This window comes from Lissotriton helveticus, chromosome 5_1, assembly GCF_964261635.1.
Source record: "Lissotriton helveticus chromosome 5_1, aLisHel1.1, whole genome shotgun sequence".
Lineage (NCBI taxonomy): Eukaryota > Metazoa > Chordata > Amphibia > Caudata > Salamandridae > Lissotriton > Lissotriton helveticus.
Window position 1 is genome coordinate 1,902,599,236 of NC_136065.1, and position 19,594 is coordinate 1,902,618,829.

The following is a 19,594-nucleotide window of genomic DNA, read 5'->3' on the forward strand; positions in this document are numbered from 1 at the left end:
AGAATTTAAAGACAGATAATGCAGCCTAAAAAGGCTACACTGTCCAGTACTTCAACTAGAAATTCCACCAATAAAATCCACAAAACAGCAAAGCCTGTACAGATTTCCCTTGCTTAAACATCAAAAACCCTCTGGAATGATAGAGAGGAGGACCTGGACAGACAAGCCCCATAGGCTGCCATTATGTGGCTCAGAACAGGATACTGTGCCTTTAAGAGAACTTTCCAGAACTTCACAGTATCCCAGAATGCACTGCAGGTCCCAGTTACTTTCAGTTCTTTTTTTCTGGCTCCTGCAAGCAGGACCCTGGAGCATTGAGCTCTCCCTTTTCAAGGTTTTATTGGTGTTTTTTCACTTAGAAAGTACTCAAATCGATTTTAAGTACTTTTGGGCTTTTCTTCTTGGTTTTTTGCACTCTTTTGATGTCAAATATGCCTTCTTTATTTGACAAATGCCCGGAGTGCTCCAGGAAGATGACTAAGTCAGACCCTCATGAGGTGTGTATCCTCTGCCTGCCCTCTTCACATGTTCCAGAGGAGTGTGAGATCTGTAAAGGCTTCTCTGGCAGGACCTTGAAGGACAGGATGAAGATCAGACTTCAGGGCCTCGAGGAAAGAAGGCTGAAGGCTCAAGGTGGGTCTGGAGGGGCTTCATCTGCCCATGCTGAGGCCTCTGGGGGGCTCCCCAGGGGCAGGAAGTCCAGCAAACGTCCACAGTCTCCGTCTAGGTTGGTAGCACTGACCACGACGTCGAGAGGAAGGTCCATGGCCAGCTCCCGGTCTCCCCAGGGCCCTGGGTCGAGAAAACGTTTCCCGTCGAGGGACTTACACAGGCCGCCGTCGAACCCAGTGATGATTTCATCGTCGTCGTCTTCGGCGTCGACGTCGAGTGATCGGCGTCGACGGGCCCGGCGTCGGCGCTCGCCGTCGAGGCGACACCGCCGATCGCCGTCGTCGAACAGCACATCGTCGTCGTCGAGGGGATCCTCGGCGTCGAAGCCGCCGTCGAAGCGGAAAAGATCGCCGTCGAGGCAGAAGAGATCTCCGGCGAAGAAGAAGTCGACGTTGAGGCGGTCGAGGTCGCCGTCGAGGCGGACGAGGTCGCCGTCGAGGAGGTCGAAGAGGTCGCCGTCGAGGCGGTCGAGGTCGCCGTCGAGGCACAAGCGATCGCGGTCGAGACATAAAGGATCGTCGTCGAGATGGTCGGGGTCGACGTCGAGGCATAGAAGCCGTTCGACGCCGAAGCATGGAAGACGGTCGACACCGAAGGGGCGTTCGACGTCGGGGGACCTGCGCTCGACGTCTGACCATCATTCTTCGACGTCGAGGGGTCGTACTACCAGGCCTAGGACTGTGGGGGGCTCCCCTCAGTCTGGGAAGGATGGCGGGTCACCGGGATCGGTGTACTCGGAGGTGTACACTCCGAAGAAGTCTGTTACTCCTCCTCCTCCTCCATTGCCAAGAGGTCCACATCCGAGGGCTCCAACTCCTCCTCCGTTGCCTCCTCTGCCTCCGCTGCCAACAGAACCACAGACCCCTGTGCCTGTCAAGCCTCCTCCGGTTCCACCGAGGTCGGTCTCGTTGCCCAGGCTTCCGACACCTCCCAAGAAGACTCCGAAGTCTAAAGAACCGCCTAAGCCCAAGACGTCCGCCCCGGGGAAGCCGGCAGAACGTCCCAGGCCCAGGAGATCGAGGTCTCGCTCCGGGAGGAGAAACAGATCAAGGAGCAGACACAGGTCCTCTACTAGATCCAGACATCGCCATAGGAGGCATAGGTCCAGGTCCAGTTCGACCTCTAGGACCCGTTCCTATTCGCCTACTTTGTCGGACTCCCCGGAGACTAGGGTGTCTCCGATCGATGACATCGGTACGTTCCAGGAGGTTCTCCTGAGGGGGGCTGCGAAGCTGGGTATCACGGTGACGGCTCCTACACCTACGACGTCCGTGATATTCGAGACTTCGCACAAGAAGCACCTGTCTCGCCCTCTACTGCCGTTGGTGCCAGGACTGGTTGAGCCTGCGGAAGAGCTCTTTCTTACGCCTGCGGTGGTAAAAGCCGCTCCCTCCAGACTTCTGAAGAAGTACAGGGCACCTGACTCGGACCCGGCCTTCCTACGGATGGATCCAGTGCCGGATTCAGTGATAGTGATGGCGGCCAGGAAGCTGCACTCTACCTCCCCGTCCTCCACCGTGCCTCCGGATAAGGAGAGCCGCTGGATTGATTCGGCTGGAAGGAAGGCGTGTGGGACTTTTTCCACGACTATGAAGGCTTCCAGCGACTCGGCGTTACTGGGGTGGTACGACCGTGCGCTGTTGGATTCCATGGAACAGTTCGCGGACCTTGTCCCGCGTGACTTCATGGAAATCGTCAAAGAAGGGATGCTGGTCTCGAACCAGGCCATCAGCGCCACAGCGGATATTTCCCTGTTGGCCGCACATGGATACTGCCACGGTATCAATCAGCGCCGCCATGCTTGGCTTAGGCTTACGTCGCTCAATCCTGAAGCGCAACAGCGAGTGGCCAATCTGCCGTTTTCCGGTGAGACTCTATTCGGGAAACATGCAGACGACGAAATGGCCAGGATGAAGGCCGAGGCTGAAACCCTGACGGCTGTGGGCTTGGAGAAGCCCAAAGACAAGAAACCCTACCGCCAGTTCCAACGACGGTTCGGCTCGCAGGGGAAAGGAAGAGGACAGTCTTCTGGGCAACAGCAGCAGCAACAACAGCAGCAGTTCAGAAGACCCTTCCAAAAACGGCAGAGGGGTAGAGGTGGACAGCAGTCCTCTACCGCGAACAAGGGCCCGGCCGGGTCTCGACCCTGAGCGGTTACTTCCCCTTCATCCGTTACCCGCTCCGGTGGGGGGAAGCGTTCAATTTTTTCTGGCAGAGTGGAGAAAAATTACTCAGGACAAGTGGGTGCTGAATATTGTTTGCAATGGATACAGTCTTTGGTTCATCAGCCCTCCTCCATCGATTCCTCCGGTCAGCTCGCAGTATCAACTGCGCGAGCTCCAGGCGGAGGCCGATATCCTGTTAAGGAAAAGGGCGATAGAAGATGTACCTCTGTCTCAAGAGGAAGAGGTCTGTACTCCCGGTTCTTTCTAGTCCGCAAGAAGGACAAGAACGAGTTCAGGCCCATTCTGGACTTGCGACAGGCAAACAAGTGGATTCGCAGAGAAAAATTCCGCATGCTGTCGTTGCATCAGATTTATCCGTAGCTGCAACAGGGGGACTGGCTTTGCGCCATAGACCTACAGGATGCATACTTCCATGTGCCCATTGCACACAAACACAGGAAGTTCCTGCGATTTCAAGTCGGCACCAATCACTATCAGTACACGGTACTTCCGTTCGGGCTGAAGTCTGCGCCCAGAACGTTCTCGAAGTGCATGGCAGTGGTAGCGGCACACCTGAGGAAGAACAAGGTGTTTGTCTACCCGTACCTGGACGATTGGTTGATCAAGGCCTCCTCATTCTCGGAAGCTCAAGCACACTTCCGGAAGAGGTGCGTTCTATTGAACAAGCTGGGGTTGCACATCAACATGTCCAAGTCTGTCCCGACTCCGGTCCAGTGCATCCAGTACTTGGGAGCCTCCATCAATACGCTGTCAGCAAGCGTGTCTCCTTCGGAAGAGCGACGTTTATCACTCCTTCGGAAGGCTCAGGCTCTCATGTCCACTCCATCCACGACAGTGAGGACGGTGTCTTCTCTACTGGGATCGATGGCTTCCTGTATCTTCCTGACGCCACATGCGCGGCTGCACATGAGACCGCTGCAGGAGTGCTTGGAAGATCAGTGGGTCCAGAGGAGAGGATCTTGGGACGACAAGATACGACTGTCTCTAGATGCTCTTCAGTCTCTGAAGTGGTGGTGTTCAGCTGAGAATCTCCTCAGAGGGGTTCCCTTCCACAAGGACATTCCCACACAGACTATTGTGACGGATGCTTCTCTCCTGGGTTGGGGAGCGCACTCCGGAGACCTACAGATTCAAGGGACGTGGTCCCCGACGGAGTCCACGTACCACATCAATTTCCTGGAACTCAGGGCTGTTCACTTGGCACTGAAGGCTTTTCGCCCGTCCTTTCAGACCAACTCTCTGCTTGTACAGACGGACAATACGACCACGATGTATTACCTCAACAAGCAGAGGGGCTCGAGATCGCGCACTCTGTCGCAGGAGGCGCAGGCGATCTGGCACTGGCTTCTGGCTCGAGGACTCTCGATAACGGCCACTCATCTGCCAGGTGTGCAGAATGTTCAGGCAGACGAGCTGAGCAGACTGATTCAGGAAAACCACGAATGGGTCATAAACGACGAAGTGCTAGGAGAAGTCTTCGCAAGGTAAGGAACTCCAGACGTAGATCTGTTCGCCACCGCCGAAAACAGCAAATGCCGAGACTTCGCCTCCAGATACTACCAGCCAGGGACGCTGGGGAACGCGTTATGGATCAACTGGTCGAACACCTTTCTGTACGCTTTTCCACCCATTCCCCTGATCCCGGCGGTTCTCATCAAGCTGTCCCAATCCAGGGCGAAGATGATTCTGATTGCCCCGGAATGGCCCAGACAGTGGTGGTTCACGGACCTGCTTCACCGGTCTCTCCTTACTCACATGAAGCTGCCGTATAGGCCGGACCTTCTCACGAAGTTCGGGGAGCGGATGTTGCACCCCAGCCTCTCGTCTTTGAGTTTGGCGGCATGGCTCCTGAAATAGTGCAATATGGCCATCTGAATCTCCCAGAGGATTGTATGGACATACTGAAGGAGGCTAAGCGACCTTCCACTAGGACTTCTTATGCTTACAAGTGGAAGAGGTTTTGCATCTGGTGCAAGTCTAAGAACTATGACCCTACGACATGCAAGGAGGATGTCATCCTTCCATATCTGCTACATTTGGCGCAGTCTGGCCTTAATGTTCATTCCATTAAGGTTCATCTGGCTGCTTTGACTGCCTACAGGAAATGCCCTTCACAGACTTCCTTCTTCCAGATCCCTGTGATCAAAGATTTTCTGGAAAGCTTGAAGAAAGTATTCCCTCCTGTCAGGCTTCCTTCGCCTTCATGGGACTTGAATGTGGTGCTGTCCAGGTTGATGAAGAAGCCTTTTGAACCTATTCATAAGGCTTCGTTGCAGCACCTGTCCTGGAAGGCGGCGTTCCTCGTGGCCATTACATCGGCCCGCAGGGTGAGTGAAATTCAGGCGTTGTGTTGCCAAGAACCTTACACTGTGTTTCTTCATACTGCTATGGTTGTTATGCGTACTCACCCTAAGTTTCTTCCCAAGGTTATTTCTGATTTTCATATCAACCAGACGATAACTTTACCTACGTTCTTTCAGAATCCTTCATCTCCAGCGGAAATGTCTTTGCATTCCCTGGATGTTAGGAGGGTGCTGAAATTTTATCTGGATAAAACCAAAGATATTCGTAGGTCAGACCAATTGTTCATCAATTATGGGTCAGTCAGGACAGGTCTTGCTACCTCTAAACAGTCCATCTCGAGGTGGATTGTGTCCTGCATACAATTGTGTTACCAAAAAGCTAATAAGACCTTAGGGGGCAAACCTAAGGCTCATTCCACCAGTGGTAAAGCTGCCACAACAGCTTTGCTTCGTAACGTGCCTATTGCTGAAATCTGCAAGGCAGCCACTTGGAAGTCGGTCCATACCTTTGCTAAGCATTACTGCCTGGACTCTGATGCCAGGGCAGACGCTCAGGTTAGGCAGGCTTCGCTGCGAAATCTATTCGCACAGTAGTGGTGTTGTTTCTCGTTTCTCCACCGCCGCTTTGATGTGGGGATGGGCTTGCCATTCTATTCACTAGATTATGACTATACACAGAGATCCCCTACTACAAAAGGAGTAGTTTCTGTCCTGTAACTCCAGTTCTGTAGTAGGGGTATCTCTGTTATAGTCATAAGCGCCCGCCCTCCTCCCCGGTGGAGAGAGATATTCATGTACGGAATGCTACAGGTCTGGCGTGTTACGCCTTCAAAAAGAACTGAAAGTAACTGGGACCTGCAGTGCATTCTGGGATACTGTGAAGTTCTGGAAAGTTCTCTTAAAGGCACAGTATCCTGTTCTGAGCCACATAATGGCAGCCTATGGGGCTTGTCTGTCCAAGTCCTCCTCTCTATCATTCAAGAGGGTTTTTGCTGTTTAAGCAAGGGAAATCTGTACAGGCTTTGCTGTTTTGTGGATTTTATTGGTGGAATTTCTAGTTGAAGTACTGGACAGTGTAGCCTTTTTAGGCTGCATTATCTGTCTTTAAATTCTCTCTTAAGTGTCTGTGCATTTCTGCATTTTTCGACACTTTAAGAGATTATTTTTGATTGCTCCGGGGTCCACGCACATGGGTGGGACTATTCACTAGATTATGACTATAACAGAGACACCCCTACTACAGAACTGGAGTTACAGGACAGAAACTACTCCATCCTCTCCCTCTTTCATCCAATACATACATAAAAGGCGCATCTTATTTTTTTATTCATTTTACACTAGTTGGACAAAATTGCCTTCATGTGAATCAGTTTATATATAAGGGTATCATTCAGACACTAGTGGGCAGTCCAGGAGAGCGGTAGATGCCCACCTCTGCTCTCACTTGGAAGGTGGGACGCCTCATATACTGTCTACAAACCACTTTGGCTGGAAGTTTCTGTTAAAGTGTACCTCGGCACCGCCATTTTTGTCAGAAATTTGATAAAGGGGGGTGCGTTGTAATGTTGGTGTTGTTTTTGTTTTTCAGAAGCAGATCACCAAATCATGCGCGTTATAGCTGAGAAACAATATAAAATAATGGCACTGATGTACTGTCCTGTAGGGTTCCACTCTGCGCATTGGAGCCTTTTCCTTTTTCCTTGCCCTGTACTGCCATTCCTGTCATGGCGGCCCGGGGTGGAATGTGTTCAAAGGTGCCCTAAATAGCCCCGGACTTCAATGCATTCATCCAGGGTACATTTAACGCCAGGTTATAGGTTTCTGACTTTGGAGCCATCTGAGGCTCCACTATTACATTCTAGGCCTGGGTGAAATTTAAATTAAGGTAAAAATCTTCCTGCAAATGCACCATTCACTGTAAAAAAATTATTGCAAACGCACTGGAACAACAGAAAGTGAGCGGCAGATTTTTGAGGTGCTTTTGTTTTTTTGCACTATTATTTTGGTACGTCCTGGTCTCAAAAATTGACCCAAGGAAACATTTCCTGCTAAAATATACCGAAAATGAGGTTTGCTTTTTGTGTAATTACGCATAATTTTGCTGAAATGTCACGTAATTACGCAAATTCTTTACACATGTAGCAAATACCTAGTGGTTTCTTTGTTTCTTAATGTAAGCCATGACAGGGCAGCAGCTTGTCCAGACCCTAAATGATCACTTATACTAAAAATTGTCACCCATGAATGCATCTGCTCCTGGCATTATAACAAGTATTTGAAACGCATGCTGTTAAAATTTAGAGCCATTAAACCGTGGTTTGGGTGACAGTGAAGTTAAAATAGGCCTATGTAATGGAATTTCACTACATACGAAAACTAACAATTGCCTGGCCTTACCCTACTCCTAACTACTTTCTCCGAAAAACCAATTTTGGCTTCTTTGTGAAGAGTGGATGGCTCTTCCTCAGTCCTACCAGCCATTTGTTAACATACTCTGGGCAAATCCTCCTAAAGACATGCAGGTCAAGTCCACATCCCTTTTGCACATTAACCAGCTAGCCTCTAAGAATGTGCAATATGCTATTGACAGAATTTTTTGATGGAAGATAACTGGGGCTTTCACGTTTTCTATTGACTCACCTCCATTATCATTTGGTTGCAAAGGTTGACTGTGTTGCATACTCCACTACCTCCATTTTAAACATTACTAAGTTGTTCATTTTTCTAATTCATTGATTTGACCCCACCAAGGCGCCCAGTTGCGTCGTTTTGGTGCCTTTCAACTGGCTTCCATCCAACGAGTGCTGTCAAGATAAAGTGAACCCTTCCTTACTTTGTGCCGTATCTATCTTGGTTAAATCCAGATGCATTTCACATTTTGTGCACCAGTCTTATACCCCTAGAGAAAGCAGCTCAGAACCCATAAATGGTCCCTCTCTAAAGCCCTTCTTTGTGTGATCTGAAGCCAAATGTGAGCCACCATCACCCTGCCTCACTGCTGCTTGGGGGAAGCGTGGTGAAACCTCGTAATTCAGTTTTGCAGTTGAGCAAGCTGTAATTGCTTGTAAGGTCTGGTTGTATTACCCTTAACTTGAGGAGCAGCAGAAGCCCAATTTAATGTGAACCAGTCACTGCCTATTTAGTAGACTATCAGTCTAGTCTACACCGACGAAATCTGTCAGTATCCTTGCCTTGGGCCAGAAGAGGCTGTTTCTTCGATTCGCCCTTTGTGATGATTGGATGATTATTTTTCTTTTTAGTATATTATTTGCTGTGATTATCCTCCCACCCAGCCCAGCCACTGCACCCACCAATGACAGCTGATGCTTCACTCAAAATATATATGATATTATATTACTGTAAGTTGGACGTGGAAAATTGTTTTCAGTACAGATTTAATTCCGACATGGCAGTTTAGGGACTTTCTGAATTTAGGGTAGGCTTTAAGCTGTGGTTGTAGTTTAGTTCTAGTCCCAGAGGTTTAAAAGAAAAAAGGTATGAAGCCCTGTAATAAATTCTGTTACTCATTATGTTTATGTTTTTATTTAAATCATTGTCATCAGTGGTGTCACTAGCCTGTATAGCATAAAAGAGTACAAATTCAACAAGTTACAGATATTGCCTTCCAGCATTCCCTGTTACTTGCATAGAAAGAGCTGCGTGTCACGGAGACACAACTAACCCATAGTAAGGGCCGAGTGTTGTAGCCTCAGATGAAATGTGATGTGTATCAAAAGAGTTGGTTATTGTATTGGAACATGGAGACCCAGTCATCTCATGAGCGTTGGTTGTTGAATGGAAGATCGTGCATCAGAAGGGTTGTGTTACAGCGCCACATGTAATATCATGCACATCCTTACAATTGGTGTTGTAGAGTCCCACGTGCTTCATGTGGGCTGAGAGTTGCAGCCATTGATGGATTCTTATGTTCATTGGCAGTATGTTGTTGTATCCTGGCTCTTCTGTTATAGCCTCATTTGAAGACTTGGGTGATGCATCCTTCAATGCAGCATCTTGTATGTGACAAGAGTTGAGTGATATACCATCACGTTTAGCACCATGTTCATCGAGAGCAGTGGTGTTGTAGAGTTTCATATGCTTCATGAGGGTTGGGTTTTGCAGCCCCTGACCATCTCATGTTTACCATGGCCTGAAATAGTCTTGTGCATTGTGAGGGTAGATTGTTCATACGAAAATATACGAAAACGTGATAGATGGAATGCTTGAATTAATCTGAGCCACAGGTAATTACCCAGGGCCACACCCAGTCCATCCTTATTTTGCACACCATACAACCGCAGTTTGGACCCGGCCATATGCAAATCAGTCTTGACCCTGCTCCAGTGGAAACAGTAAAGCCTGAACTGCCAGGCCAGGCCCTCCCTAAAAGAATGTTGCACATCTCTCAATTATTGAGGTCTCCCTGGGGTTCACAATAATTTAATTAGTCATGGTGATATAACAATGATGGCACCTGGTAGAAGGAAACACAAGGAAACACGAAAGAGGCAATTTGACCAACACACAGACCCACCACACTGGTCTACACAATTCACTATGGATATAGATAAACACCTGACGTGAAGTTGGCTTAAGAGTTACTGCCTTCAAACCCATTTATTTTGCACTTTGACTACCAGGTATATGTTGTTTGGCCATCTGCATGGTAACATTCAAGGCTTACGGTAAAGCCACCTCTTTCTTGCAAAGTGATGTATCTGACGAGTTTAAGTACCCTTTAAAGACAGACTGGGTTGTTTTTCGAGGTTTGTAACCAATTTTTGTTTATTCAATAAAGTCTTGCATTTCTTTCAACACAATGTCTTTATCATATCGACTCCAAAAATGTCATGTTAGTCTCAAAACTACATTCCTTATGGTTTCCACCTCCCGCTATTCAGCACACTAATAATGCTAAGTTGACCCCACCCCTGCACACGGCTCTACCTTTCTTTCATGTTCCTTAAGGCTACTGGGAAGCCAGCTGTACATTTTTGGCCTGCTCCCCAATCCTCAGCTCTGCTGGATTAATGGCACATCCAGAGTAACCCCATCTATATTCGAGGAGTGTTTGCCTTCTTTTCTTGGAAATGAGAGACTGGCCATCAGAGGCAGGAGATTCTAATCACAGACCTTACTGACCATACATAGTGAAATCTGTTGAACTTTCATAATTGGATGCTTCCCTTCGCTCTATATGTCGTATGTCGTGAGATGGGTGTATGTGTTTTTTTGGTAAGGCGACATTTTGTGAATCTATTACTCTGACTTAAAGTGGTTCCCCACAGCCATACCTGTGGTTATGACAATATGCATGTAAAAGAGCACTCTTGTTACTTCTCTGACTTGGGGTAGGAATTCAGATGGACCCTCTGATTTTCCCAGCCCTTCCTTGATTTCCTGATTTCTGGGTTGGGATGGCCAGCATACACCCCATAAAACAGCAGTTGTCTTCTCATGCTCTCCTCCCTTGAAATGAAGGCCAGGGAAGAAAGCTGCTTCTCATGTTGATGAGAGACTTTAAATATGAAGAAGCCTCAATACACCACTGGTATTCCACCAGAGCTTTACAGAAGTACTGACCTTCTGCGACCAGCACTTGATAAGATTCAGGCCTTGACCAAGGAACACTAAAAGGTTCTGAGAGTACTTCTTACCTGGACTATAATTCTGTCACCGTTCTATCAAGTTTGCATTGATGCTGATGGATTCCAAGGAGCCATGAAGCTGTTGTGCTCTTCTGTAACAAGTGCCAAAGTCTAGCAGAGGACTAAAACATAAAACAAAGATCCACAGGTTACATCAGTGATTGGGTTTTGTAATCTGTTTCCACAAACAGAACTGCAGCGCTCCGCCCTACCTAAAGCTGTGGGAAGCCACGGGGAACTGTGCGTATGACACCCGCTGTAGTACACCGAAGCTACTGACTTTCTGCAACACTGATACATGTTTTACATCCATCCCCGGAGGAACACTGGGTTTCTCCCGTCCTCCTCAAACTTCTGTGTGCCATCCAGTTCACAATTCTTGAGTTGAGTTGAGCTTTGGACCTTTTGAAAAATCTTTCTGCTGCGTACGGTTCCATTGTAGATGTGGCTAATTGTTTGGTGTTACCCTGAGCTGGCATGTTATCCAACTCCAATAGTAGGTGCACCATAACCTATCGGTGACTTCAATATATGACATTATTGAACACAGCGTGTAGGAATATAGAGGACCCTGAAGTTACACATTACTTTACAACTATTAAATGCTAACCAGTCTCCTTGCTCCCGAAACTGGGACTTTGGACTCAGTACCTGCGATACAGTTCCCTTCAGTGGTGCTGGATACCCTCTTTCATCTGCTACCGGGAGTCAAAAGACTTTGCTATATTGAAAACCCATATTTCTATTATCTCACAGCACACCTTAGCCAATCAAAAAAAAGATATTACATGACATGACTCTTTTTGTCTTTTGGCTGTGTAACTTGGAGGGTTTTTTTTATGCTCACCGTCCCTCTGGGCTATTTTGAGGCTGGTTTAGAGTTGTGGCGGAAACTAGGAGGAAGGGCAGAAAGGCGGTGAAACATTGATGCAGTTGCTGTGTGGCTATTTGATTCACTGATTAATACCATCACTCCAGCAGCCTAACCTACTGCTGAGTGCCAGACTCTTGTCTGAATAGTTACCCAAATGCTTCCTTACCTGTGAGTGCTATGGCCATAACTCGGGCCCCAAAGGTGCTGGGACCGTTACCGTTGTTTCTCATTTCTTATTTTAACAGTTCTGCCTTTCTAATTTGTAAATAAAATCTATTTCTTTTGTAAAGAGTAGTACTGACTGGACATTTATCCTTATTCTGTGTGATTACAGTATCACTCCTGTGAACAGTTGTGTGCTGCTTTGTTTGAGTGCTACTAAATCTGTCCTTATATATTCATTGGAAACATATGTTATAAATAATGACCAAAGAGTCTTGGCTTTTTTGCAGAGGTTGAAAAAAAAATACATTTTCTTATGCTGACTTAAAACAGGTACTGCATAGATAGACTGCATAGATGTCCAACGAGATGTCCTACGATGGTAGTATAAATAGCCGAGAGAGACAGGTATCCTGTCATCCTTGGAAATTATGTTGGAAAAGAGTATCTCAAATTTCTTAGCTGAATGCATAACTGGAAGGAATAGGCCAGAGAGGAGAGAGAGAGGCTTTAAATCACTGCATCAGTTTATTGACTGAATAGTTAACTTAGTGGTTCTTGACAACTGGTCCCAAAAACGTTTGATTAACTGCATACTGGGAAATACTGACTACCTAATTTCATTGCGTCAGTGTTTAGTGGAGCTCAGAGACAGAAAGTGCAAACAGTGCTTACCATGAGTACTGCACATATATCTTTTCTGTCCCTGAAACGAGAGACTATCTTACACCTTAAGTGTCCCAAGTTCACCATCTACCTTTTTTCTTTCAGAAAAAAAGTAAATGTAATTCGGGAGGAAGGGCTGGACATTGTTTACCTATAATTACTAGAGTAGCCAAGTACTGATGTTAGAGTGCAATTTTGCAAAGTGATGAGGCTTTCCTCAGTGAGCAGGCAGGTGCCAAGATGCAAGATGCATGGCCGTACAATGTTAACCTCCACCGATTGAAACTCTTTGTCATTCGAGTGTGCCCCTAGTTTCACATGGCCAGTCTTTTTTAAGCAAAAACAACAGTTGATGGACAGAATGCAGAACAATGTCATACATTCACCCCAGTACAGAGATCTGGGCATAAATCCATAGTTTATTTGCTTACCAATCCCACCCCAGTTTAGACCCAGTCATCTGCAAATCAGTTTTGGCCCTGTGCCTCATAGGAACAGTCCAGACCAAACTGCCAAGCCAGGTCCTCCCTGGACCGGAAACAAGCATCCTGGGAACAGTTTCGGGGCATCATCCCTCATCAGCCAGGCCCAGATCTCTGTACTGGGGTGAATGTATGACATTGTTCTGCATTCTGTCCATCAATTGTCCTTTTACTAGAATCAGAGTAGATCATGCTTACGTGATGGAGCAGATAACATACTCCTTTTTATGGAATGTTTCCATATTTTTAGTATACATGTGCCTCTTATTTTTGGCAGTTTGCATTTAGAAGTAAAAGAAATTTTAGGCACAGCATATATTCCGTGACCTGACAGGATTCAGGACCCTCCACCTTTACTAAGGTATGTTGCCCTAGGATCTAGAGAATAGTCTTCCCCTCACGCTTTGGTCACCAACACTGCAATTGTTCGCCAACCAAATAATCACATTGGTTTATTAAATATGTTTCTGGGCTGCTGTCGTAACACAATATGCTTGGTGGGCAGTTGCTCTGAATGGCACATGTTGCTTTCCCGAAATCAACTTTATTAGTAAATAACTCCGAAAACTGTGAGGTTTGTTTTTATCCAATCTTCACTGGCTCAGATGCAGGTGGGGAGGTAGGCAACAAGACAGAGTATATTTCAGATCCACTTGAATCCATCCAAACTAATATCTGGTTGCCCTATGCTTATATCTAGGATTTCAGATTGAACTGTTTTGAGTGAGTCAATGAGTAGGTGTGATCATAAAGTACTCATTGTGGAATAAAGAGCCTCTCAACGCGAATTCAAAAAGGCCTCAGTAGAAGTGCAGGTGTTTGATGGCATGGTTGAAGGAGGAGATGCTGCTTTGGACTCTAGGCTTGTCCACCTCTGAAATATAAGAGAAGGCATTGGAACTTATGATCGGTGATGACACGTGTTTGTAGATTTGTTGGACAGGTAACTTCGATTGAATGCATTGGAGAGTTGTGAAGATCTTAAAACTGATGTGACCCTCTACGAGGAACACATGAGGAATCGCATGGTACTCAACTCATCAAGGTAGAGTTACGGAAAGATACAGGACAGTTTCTGCCTTCCGTGATAGGGAAGTGAGAAAGGATGTTAGGCATGTTGAGTGTTTTAATTGTTGCATAGATATGGGTCAATGGTTTTGGACAAGCAATACATCAAAAAGTAATACGTTGCACATTTTCGAATCTAAACTACTGTAATGCCTTTAGATATCTCATAAAACAGCATAGATCTGTCTCAAGTAATATTTGAATTATATTCAATGAGTTTTAATTACATTTTCAGAAATTGCAAAGGACCAAACAGTAAATACAAATAGTAAATACAATATATATATATATATATATATATATATATATATACATTTAACGACAAAGACATAAAGCACAATTCTCTGAAGCATAATCAAGTAACTATTCATCTGAAGTGTGGACAAGGATATGGCTTCAAGGAACCACCTAACATTTCCCATCTTTCAATACAAATCATGTAAAATGTTTGTTTTTAATTGAATGTGACCATCCACAGAAATTAAAAGTGATCAAAATTTGTGTTCTTGAAGTTGTGGACTAGTGGTCTAAAAATGGAGGTGTACGTCCAGTGGTCGACATGTAACCTAGATCTCATTGCTTTGAAGAAGCGGAAAATGTCCATAAAACACTTGTCACTGTCACTCGCCATGTGGTTATATAAAGTACAGCATGTGGTAGTCTATGCAGTTGTTCTTCACGTAGCATTACTATCTTGAAATTGTAATTAAATTGATTGTAATTATACGTTCTATGCTGCCATACGGTCACTTGCTGTCTTTTGCATTTGAATAGTTTGTCTGTAAGGCTGAGGTAAATGGGTTCACCACATCAGAAAGGAGACTAATGAACTTCTGCTGGGCCTTTTGGTGGCTCTTTTAGACTAACAAAGGTTTTTCGAAATCGTGACTGGAGACCTCACTAGGAAGAGGTAGACCGGTGGTTCCAGATCAGTCCATCATAAAATATAACCAACTCCGTAAGATTAAAAACAGAACATTGTCAAACACGAGTTACTAATGGAAAAATGGCCTCCCATCAATGACATGTTTGAGAAACCCTTGATTAGAAAAGGACACAGACTACAGTTCCCTTTTCCAGGACAGACCTTGTATATTTGATAACCTCAGGCAGCATTTGTTGCCACTTGGTACAGTTTCTAAGCACTATGTAGAAAGCAAATGTGTAGCGAAAGCAACAGAGTTTTAAAGCGTAGCCAAAACGAATACAAATTAATTGCTACAAGAGCTGGTGATGGCGAAAGCAAGATTCTCATGAGTAACATTCAAGCTTGAAATTACAGTCATTATAAAGGCTGGTTTCAAATCACTAACATTTAAAGTAGGGTTTTCCAAAGTCGGTCCAGGAGGGCCAGATCCATGCCAGATTTGTAGTATATCCCCATTCAGATAAATGTAGTTATCTTAAAATCTGGCATGGATCCGGCCCTCAAGGGCCCACTTTGGAGAACCCTGCTTTAAAGTATCACAAATTGAGCAAGCGCATGATGCATGCTGGCATTTCTGCTGTATGAAGCAGATTCTTGCTGCTGAATATAGATGAACTTCTTTGTTATTCTCATTTCGGCTCAGTCAAGAAGAAAGCATGTTATGTAGTTAGACATGAGCTAGCTGGAATTGCCCTCAGCAGAGCACAAGCACATCTTTGTAGTCTGCTCTCCAGGAACGTCTCATTGCATTGTGAATTTCAATGTGATGTGCCACAGGATTATTCGTAGACTCTGAACCAATCGGATCACTCTAACCTCAGAAAGCATGAGCAGTCGCAGGACAGTTCTTACATTGTATGTCGTTGTTTCCTGAGTCAAGCTGTTAAAGGATAATAGTTCCTGTTTTTATAACTCGCCTACAAATGCCTTCCCTGGGTTGGCAAAGACGTATTGTTTGTCATACATTAAAATATATACATAAATGCAAACTTTGTATTAGTTCCTAGCATGATTGGATGGTTTTCTTGTCTATCTCATTTTACGACATTCTTAGTCAATGAGTCTCTTCCCTGTTCTCTTTTTTTTCCCACCTCTGAAGCATTTCTTTTTTACCATGTTTTTATTAGATTGCTTGTTTTCTTCTACATCTTGGATTTGGAGAACCACATTTTTCTTTTTAGCACTCCATGGGGATTCATGTGTTTCCTTGCTCTAGACCCAGTGTGATGCTTCATCATCTTTGCGTCTCTGTCCCACCAAAACTCCTGTATCACTCCCAACTCCTCTCTTCCCGCTCTGGTTTTATATATTTGTGTGTGTGTGTGTATTCACTGAAAAAACAAAGGTTAAGTGATGTTATAGTTAGGTGAAAATGTCAGTTAACAAATACCATTTCAAACAAAAAAAAACAACACTGAATTTCATCAGTTATAGGTTAGATATAACTAACCTGTGCCCCCACCTGCACTGCTTATGACCTCATCTATTAGAGCACTCATTACCTGTTCAGTTACTTCATTGATGACTCGCATGGTGAGAGCACATTTCTTCCTGCTCCCGCTGGGCAGGAGCAATCCACACTTCTCTGTCAGTGAGAGCACGGGGCGGGCAGGGAAATAGCTACATTTAGTGTCGGGGGAGAGTCCTCGAGACACTAACCTGTGTGGGGCCCCAGGGAATGGCCTCTCCAGGGCCAATATTTAGGTCCGGGACTTTAACCAATTCACAACACCTCCCCACGAATGGAAAACAAAAGAAAATCAAAATGGTAGTTTCTTTTTAATTATGACCCTAGAAAGGGAGGGGGAGTTCCTTTGGGTCATCCTCCCTCCCACTTCCCCACAAAACCTTGGGGGTCAAGATGCCAAAGTCCTAAAAGGGCTGCTAAACATCACTGTGGATGTTGACTGTAACCAATCAGATGTTAATCTTTTGATCTGCCAGACCTACGGCAACAGATATCTGTTGTGTCCTAGCAGACACAGTCTAGTTGCTGAAAGTGTAATGAAACACTTAACACCCACCCACCACTGATGTCACGACATCACGTAACACAGTCAATAAAGAGAGCCGAGCGCATGTGCTCGAGGCTCACTAACCCACTATCCATCTGGTGTCTGTGTCGCATTCATTAGCAGCATGTGGGCCTAGGGCCCCGACACAACAATGACAACGAGGAGTGGTTGTAACCCCACGAGACGCAGCCACTGCTGAAAGGGGGGAGAATGCTGCCTGTGTGAAGGGCACCCCCTGATGAGGTGGCGCCCGCCTGCAGAGCGGCCCGCGGGGCGTGAGCTGAGCCCCGGGCCTGTAAAACAAGGAGAGAGTGGTCGGGAGCCCACCCCGCACCTCTCTAGCCCCGACGAGGGCTGCCGCGTCGCAAGAGTGCCCGCAGTAATAAGCGGATCGACCGGAGCCCACCCGTGTCGGCCGCGACTGTGCCCCACACGGAAGAGCCACCAAGCGGAGCCCACCCGCATGATCAGGGTGCTTTGCCGCACGTGATATGGCCGAAAATAAACATTGAATAAAGCAGCGCCAGCGTAGCCCACCCGGGGCCTGCCTGAAGCGTCCCAGTCCCCACGCCGCGCAGCGTGTGTCGTGTGATGCTGCGGCGGCGGGGGGAGGTAAAGAAATTCTGCCGAGAGCGCCCGCAGCGTGTGGAGAGCTGCGGGGCGCCGATTGAACAAAGCGGAGCCTACCCGCATCAAGAGAACACTTTTGCCCACCAGCAACTCACCCGAAGGTCAGAGGGAGTTGTCCTGCGGTCTCCGGCCGCCCGCGTGTGTCGGGGAGAAGAAAGTGAAAGCAAGCGGGGCCGGACTGCAACGACGCCGGCCGCCGCTGCCTACCCCCGGGAGAGTGAGGAAAGAAGACAGCGAGAGGGAGCAGCCACCAGGACATACACGGCAGCACCCACAAATACTGGCCAGGCACTGAGGAAAGAAATGTGCATCGGGCCTTCACACGTCCTGGGGCAAGATAAGGCAAAGACTCACTGGCAGTCCAGAGGAGTCCCCGGTGGTCCCTGCATCCAGGAGGCAGCAGCTCCCAGAAGCCGTCCTCTGCCACCCCCAGCTCATCAGTGGAGCCAGAGTGGCTGCATCGCCACCTGCTCCCACCAGAAGACAGCCCAGCACCGGTAGCTCCATTAAAAGGCAAGGAGAAAGCTCCAGAAAAGGAAGAGAATGATGTGGGCTGCCAGCAAAGTGGAACACCACTGCCATCTAGTGACCTCATGCAGCAATCACAGCCTGGAAGAGATCCAATCAGCAAACAAGCACAAGACACGCCAAGGGAAAGCCTACGAGGGAGAACAAGCCTGCAGCGACGTGGACGAAGAACGAGACCCATCATCACAGGTGAGGAGACGCCTAGGCGCCACAGGTGCTCACCGCAACCGCAGTGAAGTGAACAGCAACAGAAGATACGGCAGTGGGGAGTCAAGACCGTCTACCGCAAGCAGCAAAATTTAAGGGCAACCTACTGGAAGCGCGCAAGTGTACCCCGGGCGCGGACAATACAGGACAGCGCCTAACAGAGAGGAAGCCACACCCAAAGCACCAGAAGACGTGCGAGGCAAGTACCCAAGTGTGAAGAAGAAAAGTGCGATATGCACTTGGAAGAGCGACGACGCCAAAGAATCTAATGAACCGCAAGGAACAAAGCTACACTGAAGATGTACCACGACGGTACCAAGTGAAGCAAGAACTTGCCACTGCAATGCACACTGACGTGCAATGGAAGAGTAACGCAAAGTTACCCCGCAGCCAAAAGGAGGCGAAGCAACCAAGCACAGTCAACGCCCCAAGAAGTTAAAGAGCCTCACCGGAAGCGCGCACGAGAAGTGCACCCACCGGAGAAGGTCCATGGAGCGGTGAAGTAACCCTCCGGAAACAGCAGAGCACACGAAGAGCGCAGACGAAACTGCGCCAACGCAAAAGCACTGCAGCAGAACAAATGGCGCTCCCAATGATCACGGATAGCGAGAAAACTCACGAAGAGGAAGCTGTCCACCCTATCTGGTAGCAAAGAAGATCGCCCAAGAAGAAAAGGATGATCCGACAAGCCAGAGGGGCGCCCAAACAAAAGCCGATCACTCAGATGGTCGCCCGAGAAGGAAAAAGAAGAAAACCGACCTGCCAACAGGTCGCCGGAATGCTGACCCGCCGTAAAGGCGCAGCGAAGGTATTCTGCAGAAAGTCAGGATGAAGATGTCATGTCAGAAGGTCCGATGTGAAGATCAAGAAGAGGTCCAGGGATGGGACCACGAAGACATCTGATGACACCGACCTGAAGAAAAAAGTAATAGGAGGCAAGAAAGAAGATCGTAACGACCGGTCCAGTCACAGAAGACAGTGTCCTAAAGCCAGGACAAGACCAGAGGGAAACAGGCGGAGTGCACGCTGCTTGAAGAAGCCTGGTCAGCAAGACAAAGAAAGAAAGTGACCGCACCGTGTCGCGAAAAGGAAAGGGAGAAGAGTGGCACGATGCCATGAAGAAAAGAACTGAAGTAAGAAGTCATGTGGCATGACGCCATCAAGAACACCATCTGGAAAAGGTGAAGAGAGGTGTGACAAGTCCACACACCTACAAGAAGAAGAG

At 47.2% G+C, this 19,594-nt stretch overlaps 1 protein-coding gene across 7 annotated transcripts in view; it reads left to right on the forward strand.

Moving 5' to 3' along the window:
* ZNF385C (zinc finger protein 385C) overlaps positions 1–19,594 on the forward strand; it is a 1,559,117-nt gene that overhangs the window by 1,356,027 nt on the left and 183,496 nt on the right. The window lies entirely within an intron of this gene.